Here is a 19459-nt window from a genome sequence, read left to right as displayed (position 1 = left end):
TCATTCTTATGTTTAGAAAAGATGGCAAAATATCCCTGGCCGTATCAAACAGCACGTTCATGTTCGGTTATTCTAGTGCTTAAGCTACGGCCAATTTGACCGATACATGATGTATATATCGGTCAAACTGGCCGTAGTCTAAGCACTCATACCTCGTTCGTCTACGTAATCCATACAGACCCTCTGACACACATACGCAATACGACGCGCAGACAGAGGGGCAAGGGCTCGCGTCATCACCCAAAGTTGAGGGGAGGAAGTCTTTGTGCGTTGGTCTCCACAATAATCCCAGGTACTGGCTATGACGGGGCGGCTTGTAATGTATATTTCCCGATGATTTTTTTTTTCTCTCTCTAACTATAGCCCACGAACGTTCACGGTCAGGAGGGGGGGGTGGGGGGACGCCCCCTCCTCGCCTTACCTCACTCGCTGGTCGCACACCTCAGAATCTACCCACCCCAGGTCCCCGCGCCTCTCTTGCCTCACGATGTGCTGAAGGCCACTTCGTATTTTCAATGTCACGCCATTGGGTGAAGACCCCCCAGTGGATCTCTGTCGATTTTGAACCACTTAGTTAACAAGAAGACCCCAGTGGATCTCTGTCGATTTTGAACCACTTAGTTAACAAGAAGACCCCAGTGGATCTCTGTCGATTTTGAACCACTTAGTTAACAAGAAGACCCCCAGTGGATCTCTGTCGATTTTGAACCACTTCGTTAACGTGGAATTGCGTCGGCACAGAACCTCATCTGCAGGGTTGTGTCATTGCCAGAGCTAATGGGAATCCACTCCTAAATCCAGTTTAAATGCTGGTGTTAAATGGCCTACCATAGGTACCAGAGTCATGATGGCAGCTTTGATTGGCTGGGGACTTGTACGTAACAGATCGTCTGGAAGCCGAGTATTGATTGGCTGGTGTGTGGCATGCCACTTTCGTTCATGGTTGCTGCTTAAACAGACGGTTTATGAATTAGGAAAGTAAGAATTGGTATGTGATAACTCTCTCTCTCTCTCTCTCTCTCTCTCTCTCTCTCTCTCTCTCTCTCTCTCTCTCTAAATGTCTGACGAGGGAACATTTCTGTTGACGTCATCAAGCCCATATAAAGTCCCTTCATCGAAAAGTGTTCGAAGCATTGCGCGTGTAGAGGCTAGAACCGAACCACGATTAAAGAAGTCGATCAATACGCTTGTCTGAAACCTCAGTTTTATGACCATTTCCCTCTTGGATCTTGCTGGACGTTGTGGTAGGAGGTCTTCTATCGTCCCGACACAGCTGGGATTCGGTGAGATGTGGGGGAGAAGAGGGGGAAGGGTTAACCACCTCCCCCCCCCCCCTCCTCACCTCTCTCCAATCTCTGCAGAGGCGGCAGCTCCTACTGTGAAGGTCGGGGGAGGGTGTGAGTCACAGGGGTGGAATTAGTAGTGGTGTGGCTCGGCGTGGTTGGGATTCCATGTTGGTGAAGGCCAGGGTCACCTGCGGCGGGCAGAAGAGCTGGTGAGGACGCTTGTGGCGCACCTAGTGGTGTGGGGGACGTGCGTGACGTGCCTCCTGTACGGTAGGTTATGTGACGTGCCTCCTGTACCGTGGGGTATGTGACGTGCCTCCTGTACCGTGGGTTTTGTAACATGCCTCCTGTATGGTGGGTTATATGACATGCCTCATGTGTGGTGGGTTATGTGACGTACCTCCTGTGTAGTGGGTTATGTGACGTATCTCCTGTGTGGTGGGTTATGTGACGTACGTCCTGTGTGGTGGGTTATGTGACGTGCCATCCTGTATGGTGGGTCATGTGAGGCATCTAATGTTTTCCACTCGTTGGGACCCGTATCTTGAACATTCTCTACTTCATTTCCCAGTCTCTATTCACAACCAAAGTGTTGAAGTATGCAATGTCTCTGCGATTATGTCTCCTCCTTATGTCTTTTCTCTTCTCTCCTCCTGCAATATCCTCACTGACCGTATAGTTAAACCTGAGCATTTACACGATCACCTTTTCCAAGTGGTTTGTCATTTATAACATTCTCAGTGTCCATGCCCATGATAATCCACTTTCCACAAGTCTTATGTCTTTATAACTGAAATGCCTTTTCATTACGTTACCATACCTATCGTCTCACTGCTTCACGTACCATCGTGATTGATCCTTCATCATTATCATTGTATATTCGTACTGGATAGTTAGATTTCTCTGTAGGAATGTATAGTGAAAAGGACCGCAGTGCACATCTTCCTAACATTCACCCTTCCCATGTGGTATTGTCTGAATAGGAGATCCTCCACTATTTCTCGCACCGAACGCTGTCTTCTATTAAGAGGGCCGATCGTCCCCCCTCGTTTGCTCTCTCTCTCTCTCTCTCTCTCTCTCTCTCTCTCTCTCTCTCTCTCTCTCTCTCTCTCATAAGCTTTGTTTCCACGACTCCGGCAGTATCAGGCGCCTTTTTCCCTTATACGATCCTTGAATTTCAGCTCTTTCTCATCAGGATTTCCATACATTACTTTTAGTCTGCCGTTATCATCGCTGAGCATTGTAATGTGGGGCAGGTGAGGTACCTACTGTATTGTGGGACACGTGAGGTACCTACTGTATGGTGGGACACGTGAGTGACTTCTGTATGGTGAGACACGTAAGGTACCTACTGTATAGTGGGACACGTGAGGGACCTTCTGTATGGTGGGACACGTAAGTGACCTTCTGTATGGTGGGACACGTAAGGTAACTAATGTATGGCGGGACACGTGAGGTACCTCCTGTATGGCGGGACACGGGAGGTACATACTGTATGGCGGGACACGTGAGGGACCTTCTGTATGATGGGACACGGGAAAGTAACTCTTGATCCTTAGCACGCTCGAACGTGGGTTGAGGATACGCATGAGTGGACTGGTATGGTGTATGAACCTGATGCACTCCATGTAGATGGGAACAGAGTTAAAGCAGTACGAGAACAGAATACATCGTCTGTCGTGTGGGTTGGTGTTGAGGGACAGGAGCCATGGGATCGATCGTCGTGTACCCAACACCTCCGCCCAACTCGGGAGCTGTGGTAGTGTAGTAGCGATCTCATTTTTCGAAATCCTCCCCCGAAACAAAACTTTTCCAAAGAAAGTTTGATTTCTTTTTGAGATATCGACGAATGTACGATAGCTAATGGCCTCTTCCCTTTTCTTTATGAGGTGATAGATTGGCTCTGCGTCTTGCAGACCTTAGCGTCTATCTCTGGTAGTGTATATAATAACGTTGGTGGTTCTGGAGGTTTGTACTCCTACGTGGCTCGGACTGGCTCCGAGGAGAGAGCTGTGCATCAGAGGAACAGTGGACGCAGATTTACAACCTCAAATTCTTCGAGTTTCAATTAGTCAGTACACGTAGCTGAGGCCACAGAAGCCACCAAAGTGGGACGAAGATAAGTCGATGTAGATTGTTGTGCGTGCAGTTATAGTCTCAATTAATCTGTACTATAAGGTAGGTCGTCCTAATAAGATCATAGCCGATGTGTCTGTAGGTCCTTTGAGAGATATCGATACATCTTTCGGGACGTTCGTCAATTATCGTACACAGTCACGCCTGCGGACGGACGATTGGATCTTGAATATGAATGTTTTGATACGGTAGTCATGACCTTATCATACCTGCTTCGAATGTAAGCCACAGGTAAAGCTGTCTTGCTTGAGTCGAGGAAGAAGGAGAAGAAAGAAAAGAGAGAAGAAGAAGAAGAAGAAGAAGAAGAAGAAGAAGAAGAAGAAGAAGAAGAAGAAGAAGAAGAAAGGCAAGGAACAAGAGGAAGAAGAAAGTGTAGAAGGCTGGTAATTGTCGGATTGCAGTTAGAAAGTTTTTTCTTCATATATTTGAAATTTAAATGTGTTAGAGCGACTATCGGACAGAGGGTTGAAAAGCATAATGAAAGACAGTATTTGACCCAGAGAGAAGAAAAAACTATAGACAGCATGTCTCGATAATTCTCGATATCATCGTGGGCCACTGGTTAAGTCTGTGCTAATTACCGTATAGTCCTCGCATGAGGTGTGTGAGATGTTACACTTTCCTCACACACACACACACACACACACACACACACACAAGGGGGTCCGTAGTGTAGAGTTTAGCGTTATTGATCATCAGTCAGCATAGCCCAGCCTGGGGTCGCACCGCATGGTGTTCGAATCCTGGACGCGGCAGTCACCTTACACCCAACCCAGGTGTTCATCCTCTCCTCTGTGTGTGTGTGTGTGTGTGTGTGTGTGTGTACACAAAAGTAAAGACATATAGAATGTAAACAAGGTTAAGAGACGAGGCAACACACAAGTAGTAATTACACACCAGCGGCTGCTCTCTCTCTCTCTCTCTCTCTCTCTCTCTCTCTCTCTCTCTCTCTCTCTCTCTCTCTCTCTCTCTCTCTCTCTCTCTAGGAACCAGTCTCCGTACCCCGCCACCTGAACTTTCGTGCTGAATACCTGGTCCTAATTGTTCCTTTGACGTGTTTGTGTTCCCACACCTGGAGCATGTGTTGTGTTGTTGGCCGCGTTGCTGCCATGTGCCGCTCGAGTGGAGGGAGGGGGGTGTCACACTTTGTGTAAGGGTTAGATCGCTTCCCATCTCGTGGTGTACTGTAATGGTGGTGTTAGTGCCTTACTGTAGGGGATGGGTTGCTTGTCTTCTGGTGTACTGTAGTGGTGGTGTTACTGCCTTACTGTATGGGATGGGTTGCTTGTCTTCTTCTTGTGTACTGTTGTGGTGGTGATGCCTTACTGTAGGGGGGTGGGTTGCTGCCCTTCCCCTGGTGTACTGTAGTGGTGGTGATTCCTTACTGTAGGGATGGGTTGCTTTCCCAGGTGTTTCCGATAATTATGCCAGTACCCCTTTTCTTCATGAACTTTTGGGTATTGGTTTATTGATGATTGCATAGTCGTATTTTTTGCTATCTATCAGACTATTCTGCTGATTTGGCAGGATCACTGATTTTTGTTTTATATAGACTTGTTCATATATATACAACTCTGTCTCCTAGGTCAGTAGGCTGGGCAAATTTTTATTTCAAGGGTTTGAGGCTCAGCTGTAGATGGTCTGTCTATATCATAAAGAGAATGGGGACAAGAATTGATCCCTGAAGCACCCCACTTGTCACGTCCAACCAGTTGGAGGCTTCACCGTTTCAAACAATACGTGTTTCTCTGTTGGTTAGCCAGTCACTGATCCATGTATATAGTTCGCTTCATCCACCATCTGATTTTAATTTACATAGTAGTCTCTCATGCGGTAATTCGTCGATTGTCTTAGAAATCTAAGCACCTCACTTCTGAAGGTACAGGTGAATCTCATTTGTCATATATAGCAATAAAAGAAAACTGGTTAGACACGATCTTCTGAAGCAGAAGCCATGGGGATTGTCTGTCATTGCATTGTGATTTAGAAATCTCATATTTATGAGTCAGTATCTTTTCAGACTTTTTGCCGAACTGACATATTTGTCATTGTTACATAGCAGTACATCAGGTGTATAGTCATCTGCCACAGTGTTACAGTAGCAGTACATCAGGGGTATAGTCGTGTGCCACAGTGTTACAGTAGCAGTACATCAGGGGTATAGTCGTGTGCCACACTGTTACAGTAACAGTACATCAGGGGTATAGTCGTGTGCCACACTGTTACAGTAGCAGTACATCAGGGGTATATCCGTGTGCTACAGTGTTACAGTAGTAGTAGTACATCAGTGCCCAGTATCATTTGAGATCCTGGAAGTATATGACACCGTTGTAGTGAGCACCATGTCCTGCAGATGGCACCAGAAGCTGTGGTTCAGGCAGGTTAGGAATGGCTGGAACTTGGATCACTTCCTTGGAGGAGTTGAGGTCTCCCGAATTGCCCCCCCCCCCCCCCCCCCCCCATTCAGTGCGCGACTGCGTCAGCACTCCTCGGTAAGTGGAGGGCGAATCGCTCTGCTCAGATCCGTCTGTGTCTGTGTGATCGTCCAGGTTGAGTGTATATAGTACGTCCGATCAACTCCTCTCATGATCGTAGTGGATCGCTTACGTATGAAAGATGTTTACCTTCAAAAGTGTAACAGACCAGCCAGTCTGTAGTGCTTACTTAGGCCTGCGGGTTGACCATGAAACCAACACAACTTGGACTTAGCCCGAGCTATGGCGGGGTAGAAGACCTCCGGAATAAACGTAAGGTGTAGTAAGGCAGGTGGATTTTTTGCGTTTGTAGGTAAAAGCAGTGGCTTTGCTCAGTGACTTCAGTTCACAACAGTGGTGGAGCTCAGCTGGTATCTGGAGTGATCTGCTGATCTTAATGTCAAAAGATAGTGTTGTAGATTTACATCACTAAAGTGGGAGCTGGAAGCCATCAGTCGCGACGGAGAGAGAGAGAGAGAGAGAGAGAGAGAGAGAGAGAGAGAGAGAGAGAGAGAGAGAGAGAGAGAGAGCCCTGGATGGCTACAAGAGATGTTGTGCAGGAGGATATACACAGAGCCATGCGAAGCTGTCGACTCAAACCATGGTGTACTGTCCTGCACCAGCCAGGAACCCATTCATACCAGCCCTCTCCTCCCTGACGATCCTTTTGAAAACGCTCTCGTGAATGAACAGTACCCAAGATAAATGGCTTTTCAGAGTGACCAGGCAAAACGCGCCACAAATGGCTGCGAGTTGATCGATGTCGGAGTCTATCACCAGAGATTTGCTCAGTGAGTTGTGGTGGTGATGAAGTGACCTGCACAATCCAAGTAGTGATAGTGATGATGATGGTGGTGATGGTACTAATTGTGGTCATGGTCGTGATAATGGTGATAGCAGTGGTTGTGATGGTGCTGGTGGTGACGATGATGATGATGTGATGATGGTAGTGATAATGGAGGGTTGACACACAGCATAGTGTGAACGCGTCCGGTCGTCTTTCTCAGTCACTCTTGTGGGTCACGAGTGTAACGGGTGCTTTTATCATTGCGTGTCTAACTTCTTTTATAAATAGGAGGATTGAGGGAGAGGTCCGGAAACACACGAGTGACAGCTCAGTCTTCCACTGGTTTAACACTTGGGTAATGTAGCTCAGGGTGAGCTGCTGCAACTGGTGCAGGATTTAGGTAAAAGTGAGGTGAACCAAGGTGAGATGAAGTTATAGGTGTGGCAGGAGTCCCGTGGCTTAGGTTCAGGGGGAGGTGCTGCAGGAGTCCAGTGGCAATAGTGTAGAAGTAGTTTGGTAAGAGTTCTACTGGAGAGGTACAATATTGCCTGGATCTCGTGGTGCAGCTACAGGAGAGGTAACGTGCTAAGGTCTTGAGGTTAGGAAGCAGAAGTGAAATGGACGGACGAAGGTCTCGTAGCTTTGCTGCTGGTGCAGCAGGTGGGAGGCAGTTGAGGTTCTTTTGTTCGGAAAAGACGCGTTGATGATGTCCCACTAGACCCTCGTAGGCAGAGGAAGCAAATGGAATCGTCTTTGTGGCCTGCTCCTGACGATGGAGGAGAAGCCGCACGTGTTCCTGCGGGAAAGGTAGGTCTGGACGAGCTGCTGGCGGAGGATGACCTCCCGTTGTGAGGACCAGTGTCGTTTACTTGCTTGGGTCCTTGGCCTGTGACCTACCTCGGTCAAATGAGATAGCACAAGGTTAATGTTAGTTGCTTGATGAGATAGTGACTGTGGACTACTACTGGCCATGAAAATTATTTCGCCACAAGTTACTGTTAAGGGAGGACGTAGGCATTGGTAAGGGAGAAAGACATTGTTTTGGTTATTTTCACTTGTAGTTGAAAAGAGCTTTCCCTTAATTGATATAACCTGGATCGTGAGGACTATGTGTATGTGATCACTATTTATGTGTTGCCCCTTCTCTTAACCTTGTACATATGTACGTACCATGCCTTTGCTCCTATGTGTGTGTGTGTGAGTGTGTGTGTGGTTCACGAGTCATAATGAATAATAACTCTCATATTTCAGGTCCCAGAACACCTTGGGGAGCAATGACGACCTAGCAGCGCGTTCGTAACAGGTGAGTGGCGCATTCTTCCGTTATATTCTTCTGTTGATTGTCCTTTGTCTCGTCTGTCAGTGTTCCGTTGTCTGTGTTTCCTCTAGTGTTCTTCCTCGTCATTGTTCTCTCTGGTGACTGTTCTTTGCCTATATTTCATTGATAACAATGATCATCGTGATGTGTTGTTATTAGTCGTCATGACATATCAAACCAAAACATCGTATACACAGGCATGGCTCTGTCAGTAAAATGGACTCCTGAGGAACTTTGCCTTCCTGAGTACCTTCTTTTAACTCTAAGTAAGTGCTCAGCGTCCCTCGTGATTGTACCTTTGACCCTAGGGAAGTGCTCAGCATCCCTCGTCATTGTACCTTTGTCTCTAGGGAAGTGCTCAGCATCACTCGTGATTGCACCTTTGTCCCTAGGGAAGTGCTCAGCATCCCTCGTGATTGTACCTATGTCCCTAGGGAAGTGCTCAGCATCCCTCGAAATTGCACCTTTGACCCTAGGGAAGTGCTCAGCATCCCTCGAGATTGCACCATTAGACTCTAGACAAGACATTTATAATTGTATGGGTAAAGGAGGTATCACTGTGGCCCGAGGGAATCATTACCGTATAGTATCTTCGTGGTGATGATATAAATATACCTATATCACCCAACAGTGTATCACTGACCTATCGATGATCCATCCCTTTGCCTGCCAAGTTGGTAGGTATTCGATGGCTCTGGAGAGATATTGAGCAGTGATTTCCTCACCTGATATATTCAGTGCTCATCACTGTTTTACTTGTATTTCCACTTCGCTGTTGTGGGCGTTTGATAAGGCAGTGAAGCAGTGCTTTACCAGTGTCCTCCGTTCCTGGCTGAGTTCCTGGTTGGCAAGAGGTTCCTCCGGTGTGGGTGGAGATAGACTACAGTTGGTCGGTTCTCGGTAGATTCTTGTGAGGTGGGAGGATGTGAGGCGATGATTGGCGTGTCTTAAGGACGAAGAAGAACAGGAAGGCAGGGAGGAGGGGATGAGGAGGCGAAGGGCAATGAGGAAAGAAGGAGACAAGGGAGGGAGGAGAAGGTAGGAGGAAGAGAAACAGGAAGAGGAAGGAGGGAGCATTAGGCGTGCTATTTGCATGTGGCAGCTGCGTTCCCTGGTGACTGCTTAATGATCCTTAAACGCGCGCGCGCTCACACACACACACACACACACACACACACACACACACACACATGTGGAGATTAGGACGGGATCCCCGACGTCATGCATTCTGTGCTCAACACGGGCTTCCTTCCCATGTGGGATAGGCCTCTGTGCCAAGCTGGGACTCGCCTGGCCTTCTCACGTCCGCCTCTCATGGATAGACGCAGCTTAGCGGGATATATATATATATATACGAATATGCTAAGAGGCGTGTTAAGTATAAGAATTATACGGAGTCAGTGTGTCCCATCTGGCAGTAATTATACTAATCATCTCAGCGTGAGGTTTTATGACTTAATCACTGAAAATTGCCCCATTACTTTTGTTTTTTATCATCCCGTTATTTTTAATTGCATTTGGAAGGCAAATATATGCTCCTTCACTGCTGTTTAAGTGTCATGTGGAAGACATCTCTTTGAACAGAAGGTTTCTGAATCGAATTTAATGTCTAGATTTGTAGGAAAATGATATATATAAAAGAGAGAACACATCCTGAGGACGGGAAATGGCGCTAACAAAAAAAAACGGTTGTTAGATGTTTCTTAGAAAATCTTAGTTTACTTTCAAAGTGCTGTATATTATATATGTCCAAAGGCTTTCGTAGGTCTATAGTATTTAATGCGGACAATATGGATCTAGTGGAGCGTCTAAGGAAGTGAGAGGTCAACATGTTTACCCCTGAAGTGGTCATACGGCGAGAATTTTTGAATAATAACAGGAAGCACTTTTGGCGCGGAAGTCGGCCATCTTATCATGCTACACCCGGCCTGGTTCGTGACACGTACGACTGCGAACTGATTTCAGCCTGGGAGTGCGTTACGGGAGTCTTTGTAGTGTCACACACCCAACGCACCTCGGGGTTATCGTGGTAATGTGGGAGATTATCACCCCTGGGAATCCGGAGGTGCCTTTACACACCCCCTCCCATGTTAGAACTGACTGAAATATCTCCCGTCTTATCGTCTTATCGCTTATTGCCTCTGGATTCATTAAGTGAATTAAAATGATCCTTTTAACGTAAAATATCAAATACACAATATATATATATATATATATATATATATATATATATATATATATATATATATATATATATATATATATATATATATATATATATATATATATATATTCCGTCATTGCCACAAAGTAATGAAACACGATAAGTTCCCAAGTGCAATTTCGTGCAATGATCACATCATCAGGGGATTATACAGGAAAGAAATATAACAGTCAGTTGATATATAACGAAGAGACGTAGCTAGGACGGCAATCGGTAAACAAGTGACTTCCCAAGTGAGGTCGGGTGCGTTCAAGTATGGCAACATGCGTCTCATAAAATCTATCGTGTAGACAAGAAAGGGAACTGTTTACAAATTTTATCAACAATAAAGCTATCCAGTTTGTATAGACCTTCACTAATAGTAATGTTACAATTCTTTATGTATTCAATGATATAAGATTCAGTGATAAATCTATTGAATCTTCGGTACGCAGCCTCTCACTGTATCTCAGCCGTCTTAATTATGGTACCATCTATGTTGCTCTCTCTTGAACCTTTAACTCTTATTCTTTGCGTTTCTTCAAATGTTGTGACTAAAGTTGAAGAACACATTCCAGTTTTAATGGAATGTATTTGCACGTGAACACAAAGCTTTGTCAGCACACAGCTGTCTTTTTTAAAAAGGTCCCTCATTGGCGACCTTTCACACACCTTCCTGGTGCTTATTTCCTGCATGATGAGGCCTTCTTTCACCGTGTCCCATCCATCATTACATTGCATTCACGTGGATTGAATTTCATTCACCGTAGATCATAGACCAGCTATGGGCTATGGGGGGAGGTACGCTTACTATTTGACGCAATCTTTATCATGAATCAGCCATGTCATGATTCACGAACATTTTCAAATATGAATCCAACTCTTCCGGAGATGTCATTTGTGTAGAGCAAGAACTGCAGGGGTTTCCAGGTTCCAGCGTCTTTACTAACCTCATGTGTAGTATAGTGTCAAATGCTTTCCGGTAGTCCATGTATACACAGTAGACTCATCCTTCTCCTCGTAGATAACGGAGCTCAATCTCTCATACAGGCATAAGAGATTTGTTAAGTATGATTTTTGCCTGTCTGTCGCTTCTGTTAGCTTCTGCCTAAAGTGCAGCTTCCCTATCTTCTTTCTTAAACATAGGCACGACATGGGCACAGACCGCTCCCTTGTCGCTATACCGTCCTTTTGCGACACAGTGAACAGGAGGTATGCGTGATGACCGTGTGTTATAGGGAGAGTTTTTATATTCGTGTGTGTGTGTGTGTGTGTGTGTGTGTGTGTGTCTTGGGTTGGTAGGTGAGGGACGTCACCTGAAGTATATTTGAGGAAGGTGGAATCTCTCTCTCTCTCTCTCTCTCTCTCTCTCTCTCTCTCTCTCTCTCTCTCTCTCTCTCTCTCTCTCTCTCTCTCTCTCCCTACCTTCTTCATGACGTTTTCGCCACACCCGATCCAGAAAAAAGGAAAATAATAGTAATCTATTCATCTTGATGAAATGATAAAAAAAAAAAAACCAACAACAATACGAAGGTGGTAGACGGGTCTCGCACCACCACCTTGATGGTTCTTCACCTTCGTCGTTCGCGATAGTTTTGCGATGACGTTCTGCCGCAGAGACGGTCTGTTCCGATGTCCCGATGGCGATGGCGGGTGTTGGAAGGCCCTCCCCGCCCTCCTCCTCCCTCCTCCCCCTCCTGATCTGGAACGGATTAACTTTGACCGGTCGTTGACCTTGGCTTCGTCAGTTCCCCGAAGGGGGACCCGGATGGAAGGGATGGGTTGGGAAGGCTGGGGTGTGGGGTTTTAGGGGATTGGGGTGAGGAGGGAGGGATGTGTATTTGCTTTACGTGCCTTGCTAATCCGGGAGGAGGAATTTTCTCTTCCTGACCCCGCGAATTGATTCGTCGCCACCTCGAACCTCAACCCCAGAGAAGATGTGAGTTGAGTAATGATGAGATAATGATGTATACAGATAAGGTAGTTTGTCAAAGTGACTTGAAATATAATTGGTCCTGGTGAAGTCGGAGGTGATGATAGAAGGTTCAATAATGTGGCAGAGACTGACGATCTGCTCGAGCGTCCTGGGGGAGAAACGTGCCATGTCAGGGAGGGTGTCAGCGCGCGGGTGAAGATGTCAATTGTTGTACAGTGGAGCAAGACGACTGGTGGTACCCCCCTCAAAGAGACGACTGGTGTTACCCCCCCAAAGAGACGACTGGTGTTACCCCCCCAAAGAGACGACTGGTGTTACCCCCCCAAAGAGACGACTGGTGGTACCCCCCTCAAAGAGACGACTGGTGTTACCCCCCCAAAGGGACGACTGGTGGTACCCCCCCAAAGAGACGACTGGTGGTACCCCCCCAAAGAGACGACTGGTGGTACCCCCCCAAAGAGACGACTGGTGTTACCCCCCCAAAGAGACGACTGGTGGTACCCCCCTCAAAGAGACGACTGGTGGTCCCCCTCCCCTCAGGAGACGACTGGTGGTACCCCTCGAGGAGACGACCTGCTCCTTGGAGAGACGACTGGTGGAGTTCCATCGTGTTACTGAGGGAGTGAGGACAGTGATCCACCGTGCTAGTGAGTGAGTGAGGACAGTGTTCCACCGTGCCAGTGGGTGAGTGAGGACAGTGTTCCACCGTGCCAGTGGGTGAGTGAGGACAGTGATCCACCGTGCTAGTGAGTGAGTGAGGACAGTGTTCCACCGTGCCAGTGGGTGAGTGAGGACAGTGATCCACCGTGCTAGTGAGTGAGTGAGGACAGTGTTCCACCGTGCCAGTGGGTGAGTGAGGACAGTGATCCACCGTGCTAGTGAGTGAGTGAGGACAGTGTTCCACCGTGCCAGTGGGTGAGTGAGGACAGTGATCCACCGTGCTAGTGAGTGAGTGAGGACAGTGTTCCACCGTGCCAGTGGGTGAGTGAGGACAGTGATCCACCGTGCTAGTGAGTGAGTGAGGACAGTGTTCCACCGTGCCAGTGGGTGAGTGAGGACAGTGATCCACCGTGCCAGTGAGTGAGTGGATAGCATGTATACCACCGTGCGAGACAAGACCTTGTATCCTGGGCTAATACACAGAATGCAAGCAAGTCAGAGTGCTGTTTTCCATCTTTTTATCTTGTGTGTGCGTGTGTGTGTGTGTGTGTGTGTGTGTGTGTGTGTGTGTGTGCGCGCGTGTTTGACAGACCGGAGAGCAGGTTTCTTGTCTCCCTTTCTGGCTTGCTGATTGGTCGGCTCTCTGTCTGTCTCTTTATTTGTCTTTATGTGAGCCTACTTATGTGTCTATCTATCTATCTATCTATCTATCTGTCTTCCTGTCTGGTTAGCTGTCTGCCTGTCTGGTTGTCCGTCTGGCTGTCTTGTGTCTGTGTGTCTGTTTGTCTGGTTAAGGAGCCTCCAAGTATCACATAACACCACAAGCCACAACAGCAACTCCTGCAGATCATAATGGTTCATCAGTAGTAACGCACCTGAGGATTGAGAAATCCTGGTTCGGACCTTCTTAAAGCGTATACGCACCATCTGGATGATGATCCTGGAGTAGTGTCCTTTTTTTCTTCTACGGTTGTAAGAGCATCACTTCAGGCCAGGAATATGACCTTGGCAAGTCCAGGTCTGTAATGGTACGTTGGGTATCGTCCGCAACGCTCCAGCTGTGACGGGAGTTACTAAGAAATTCATACTAATTCGGGTTGTGGATAGATTATGTGTAGTTACGACTAGACTCACACTGGCTCGGGTTGTGGATGAATTATGTGCATTTACAACCCAAATCACGCTAGGTCCGGTTGTAGGTAAAGTATGGTACCATTATTTCCAAAATCTCGGATGGAGAAGTATTCTAATTTGTTCTTTGTAGATACATTTGCCTTTACTGACCATCAATAAGTCAGTAGATTTTGTTGGTCTGGACTCGAAAGGTGAGTGCCTACGTGCCACGTTGATGATCTGATTTTGAGTGTGGCTTCTGATTTTTCAAATCCCCGAACATCAGGCGTCGCCCCAACCCAACCCTGCTCAAGTATTACCCTATCGACCTCCTGACGCAGCTTGGCCAGCTGCTGCTGACCCGTGTGTGTGTGTGTATGCGCGCGCGTGTGTGTGTGTGTGTGTGTGTGTGTGTGTGTGTGTGAGTGAAATTACGTGTTTGCACCGTTCATGGGGGAACTATTCTCTCGCGGGATTCAGTCACTCGAACCAACTTCGCTATCGTACAACTTTTTAAACTCTTGTACCCTGTCTTTATGTAGACTTTGATCACCACGTTCCGCCTGAAGCAAGAGTTCGAACCCATCGCTCGAGGACGATGTTTCGCTCGAATCCCCTTAAACTCTCGGAACGTAAACAATGACCACTTACTCCAACCATCGTTCTTGTCGTGATAAAACAGCCGGACAGTATAATGACTCAGCCTTTGTCACAGTGTAGAGTCCTCGCATCAAGAAGCATCGGAGAGAAAAAAAAAAAAAGAGAAACGAAAAACAAAACTCTAATAACTGCTTCGGAAGGATGTGAGACAGCGAAACCTTCTCTGGCGAACCTCCTCGGAAGAAAGGCATATGTTGTTGTCCCCGGGGGTCCGACGCGCCTCCAGGGTCTTGGAGATTTATGGACATCCCAGAATATTGAGAACTTGTCGCATATCGATGTTGGTCCTGGTGGGGGTCCTGGACTCGAGGTGCGTCAAGCTCTCGCTGCGGAATAAGTTGAAGGGAATACGATGCGGGTTTTGAATATTAGAAATGGAAATTTTGTCCTAGAAATCGTCATTCACACTATATTGGAAAAAAGGATGTAGCATTCTAGAGTTTCTGTAGAGGGAAGTTTTAGATTTATGTAGAGGAGTTTATAGCATATCAATCATCTCGTACTTGTGACTGACTTTTTCCTCCCAGTTCATTTCTTTAGCGTCATAGTATAGTATAAATTTCGTATGATAGAAATCTTCATGTTTCGAGATTATCATGTAAGTTTGATTCTGATTAGAATTTCAGTTCAGACACTGACAAAAAAAAAGCTGACTTTATTTGTCATTTCACAACCGTTTTCCTGGGTTTAATTTGTTGTTTTTTTTTTTTCAAATGATACCTAAAGTTTCTTCAGTTAATCAGGAGGAGGAAGACGCTAATTAGCTTAGTTTTAATTAAACGTCCTGTGAGAATAATGTCGCCAACATTATGTTGGGAGGAGGAACTCTGCTGGACTGGGAGATGCTCCGCAGGGAGAAGAAACGACGAGACACGAACTCCCTCCTGAGTCAGCTGAAGTGTTTCGTCAGCTGCTGCCTGGCCCCGGGCCAGCATGCTACTGGCCCAGCATATTCTTGGCCATATTGATGACCTCCCTAGCCATCGTCAGGGTCTTGGCCGTCATAGGGGTCCTTGGCCTGTCGGATGCATAGACACCGTGAGGTACTTGGCCATCATGTGGTTCTTGGCCATGACAAGGTTCTTAGTCTTAGGGCGCTTTGGCCATCATGAGGTTCCTGGCCATCAAGTACATGGCCAGCACTTCCGTGGCTGTCGTATTCTTGTGCTTGGCTGTCTCTCTGATAACTATAAACATAGAAACATATCTTCTTTCTTTGTCTCTGTCCGTCTGTGTCTATCTATCTGTCCATCTCTCTATATAAGTTAAGTTACTGAACCTCTGAACAGCTCTGAACTCAATAAGACAGAGGGAATCAGTCTAAAATCCTGGAATACGGGCATTCAAGAGGAACTGACCCATTTAAAGAGTGCTACGCCAGAGCGACTGGGTACCTCGATCCAGCAGCACGGAGCGTAACCCCCGCGTGAGACACTCCTGTGTCATATTCTCCTGAGGAAGACAACTTGTCGAAGAGTTGAGAAATTAATTCCTGATTAGCATCTCGTGTCTCATTGCTGCCTCGCTACTTACCCGTCAGAAGGAATAACATTGCGATGACGTTACAGCTGGCACTAGCAGGGTTCACTGTTTGGAGAGTGACAAGTGCTGACGCTGTGGCTGACACTGGCCAGACTGACTGGTGGAGGGTGTCCTGTGCTCACGTTGCGGCTGACTCTAGCCGGGCTGATTGGTGGAGAGGGTCTTGTTGCTGCTGACACTGGCCGGGCTGACTGGTGGGACAGGGTCTTGTGTTGTTGTGGAGCGTCAGGTCAAACAGTTTGCACCAGTTACGGCCACTTAACTCTAAGGTTTGTGGGTGTTTTTGACCAGCACACTCTAGTACTCTCTCTCTCTCTCTCTCTCTCTCTCTCTCTCTCTGCCAGGTGCAAAGTTAAGACAAGGTCTTCTTGCGTTACGCACACGTCCTGCATAGTTAATGATGCCTTTTTTCCCCCCACCTGCCGCCGGACATTATACATGACTTATCATTTCTAGGTTCATTTAGATCTGGTTTTTAAATAGTGAACCAATTTTTTGATGTCGATATTTCTCTAGTTGTCCCATATATGTACATCTCAGATTTCGCTCGCTAGACCACTGAATATCCGAGACATTTTTTCTTTTAGTATATTTCGCAGGACCTTGCGACCTTGATAGCCTTCCACCTGGCTGAGAAGGTCTGTACCTCCAGTATGTTGGCCACAATACGTTTCATTTACCTCCATGCATGGATTATCGTGTATATTTCTCGTTTTCTATTCAGTGGTAGAGTTTGCGTGTTTCTTTTTTTCAGTCTCTCGTGGTATTAGTGATGTTCCATTGTCTCGAGGTTGATGGCGAGACGTTCGTGATTAATCTCATAATTGTTTAAGTCCGCTGGTTTGGCTGGGGATCCTGCGAGAGGGTGGATGCTGCCTCTCTCGTTACGTATTCAGCGAACGTTTTCATCAACGACTTTTTGTCCCTTGTAGCGAGAGTTGTGATCATCATCGCTCGACTCATCTCTTGTCCAGTGGTATTATCTTGTCTGTCGACTTTTTTGAGTTTTAGTGTATGACTTATTGTTATAATGTTAGCAGAGAGACAGCACGGGCAACTGAATGTTCTAATCAGGGCCGTCTTATCAATGATATATATATATATATATATATATATATATATATATATATATATATATATATATATATATATATATATATATATATATATATATATATATATATATATATATATATATATATATATATATATATATATATATATATATATATATATATATATATATATATATATATATATATATATATATATATATATATATATATATATATATATATATATATATATATTATATATATATATATGTGTGTGTGTGTGTGTGTGTGTGTGTGTGTGTGTGTGTGTGTGTGTGTTTCATACATATTCGCCATTTCCTGCGTTAGCGAGGTAGCGTAAAGGACAGAGGACTGAGCCATAGAGGGAATATCCTCACTTGGCCCCCTTCTATGTTCCCTTTTTTTCTTTTTGAAGGCAAAAAAAAAAAACTTTGAAGATTGTCCTCATTTTGAGCATTGTCCTCGTTTGGTTCTGTAGTTTATCCGCTCTCGATGTGTGAGGGGGTAAGAATTGATATACATTGGTTAACATTGGTTAACATCTTCCCATTTTCTAGGGCTATTAACGGAGTATATCATTGATTTTCATGGGTGATTTTCATGGGTTGATTAACATCTCATTTTCTAGGGTTATTAACGGAGTATATCATTGATTTTCATGGGTGATTTTCATGGGTTGATTAACATCTCATTTTCTAGGGTTATTAACGGAGTATATCATTGATTTTCATGGGTGATTTTCATGGGGTGGTTAACATCTTCCCATTTTCTAGGGTTATCAACGGAATATATCATTGATTTTCATGGGATGATTAACATCTTGCATATATCCTTGGGGTCATTATCGTATTAAAAAAAAAGTCAGATTTCGATATTCTACTTATTCTCTTGTGCTCAGAGAGGCTGCCTTCTCACATACGAGTATATAACTACAAAATGTTCCCTGTCTATGGGGAGAACGCGTAGCGCTCACTGCAAGACAATTTAAAGTTGCGAATAAAGTTGTGTAAGTTACGTGTTGTCGTTGTGTTATGTGCGAGACAGAGAAAGTCTGTGTTTGTGGACAGAATGCCACCAGCCCCACGTGTACGTGAGACGGGAAGAAATGACAGCAACTTGAGCCTTGGGGAAGGGGAAGTCGACAGCCACTGCAGTGTTTGGCTTCTGTCTAATCTTCCCGATACCCAGGCGGGTTAGTAGTGTACCTCCTCCCTCACCGGTGGCTGTGTGTCACCCATTACCCGGAGAGAGAGAGAGAGAGAGAGAGAGAGAGAGAGAGAGAGAGAGAGAGAGAGAGAGAGAGAGAGAGAGAGAGAGAGTGAGAGAGACTGATGGCGCCTTCCATCCCCCCCTCCCCAGAACAATAGGACTCGGGAACCCATCATGACCCGCGGCTCTGTTGTTGAACCCTGCCTGCGGTGGGCACCGGCCGCAGCCAGGAACATCCAGCTTGCGGCTCTTGCCTGCGGGGAACGCCCCTCATGGCCATCCAATCATGTCCCTCCAGTTATCTGGACTCTCAGCTGGATTTCCAATAACACACTCCCTATGGTTCTGTAGTTAGGCAAACACCAGCTGTGGAGCCATTACTGTCATCATAAGAGCCAAGAAAATAATGTCATGTTCGATCCTGTATTTCTTAATCTTTTGATTCCCTTTCTTTCTCATCGTCATGGCCATTGGGTCGAAGGAGGATCAAGGCTCGAAATCTCAACGGAAGTGCCATTGTTTGGAGGATGATCTATTTGCATACACACAGCCAGAATTAGCATACGTACACAGACTCACCCGCACACGAGAGCAAACACGGAACTAAGCGTCGTCAACTTGTGTTTTCAGGCTAAATATCCGCTCTTAATTGAGTTCAGACATTTGTTATTTCGCCAAGAGGTCGAGTTATCCGCTCGAAGGGATCACAGACTCTGTGTAATCCAGTGTCTCATTTTGTGTGGTTTGTCATGAGATGTGTTGGTTGGGGAAATTTTTAGCAATTCGTATTGTTGAAGTTTGAATGTTAGTAAGAGTAATGTCTGTAGGTTAGCTCTTTGCAGCTTTTCGTCTTTAGATCCTTGTACATATGCCCTTAAGGTCAAAAATCTCGTTCCTGTCATTCTAATAATAGATGAACATCCATAAATCTGTTATGCCATTTTAAAACCGAATTTGCGACGTCATCGGGAGGTACAACAATAGGTGGGTGAGGGTACGATGATCTACGGAGCGAGCGCCCTAGGGCTGTGTTTATGGCGACTCGCGTACGATAGCTAG

General features: G+C 46.0%; 1 protein-coding gene across 4 annotated transcripts in view; it reads left to right on the top strand.

Annotated features, from left to right (window-relative positions):
• Positions 1-19459, top strand: part of LOC139763804 (beta-1,3-galactosyltransferase 5-like) — a 189735-nt gene that overhangs the window by 59086 nt on the left and 111190 nt on the right. For all 4 annotated transcript variants that reach the window (XM_071690071.1, XM_071690068.1, XM_071690069.1 and 1 more), the window contains one exon: positions 7935-7986. The gene's annotated coding sequence lies outside the window, so the exon portion shown is untranslated. The remainder of the gene's footprint in view (positions 1-7934; positions 7987-19459) is intronic.

This window comes from Panulirus ornatus, chromosome 48, assembly GCF_036320965.1.
Source record: "Panulirus ornatus isolate Po-2019 chromosome 48, ASM3632096v1, whole genome shotgun sequence".
Taxonomy (NCBI): Eukaryota; Metazoa; Arthropoda; class Malacostraca; order Decapoda; family Palinuridae; genus Panulirus; species Panulirus ornatus.
Note: the sequence above shows the minus strand (reverse complement) of the source record. Positions and strands in the feature narration are given on the sequence as shown.